We start from the raw sequence: 240 nt of genomic DNA on the forward strand, positions 1-240 counted from the left end.
CGCCGGGGGGCCTGGGCCCCCGCCGTGGGCGCGGGGGCGGGCAGGCGCGCGGCGGGAAGGGGGGACCGGGGCCGAGCGCCCGAGCCGCCTCGGCGTTGTTGATATTTTGCTTCCTTCCTCCTTTCGGGCTCCAAAGGTAACTCCTCCAGCCCCCGGGAGTCGAGGCCGACGTAGGCACAGCTCAGCCTAGCTTGAGGGGTGGGGCCCGGGGGGCTGATGGACAGGCAGGGGGCCAATGGG

Source organism: Enhydra lutris, unplaced genomic scaffold (assembly GCF_002288905.1).
Source record: "Enhydra lutris kenyoni isolate GAN:26980312 unplaced genomic scaffold, ASM228890v2 scaffoldscaffold94, whole genome shotgun sequence".
NCBI lineage: Eukaryota > Metazoa > Chordata > Mammalia > Carnivora > Mustelidae > Enhydra > Enhydra lutris.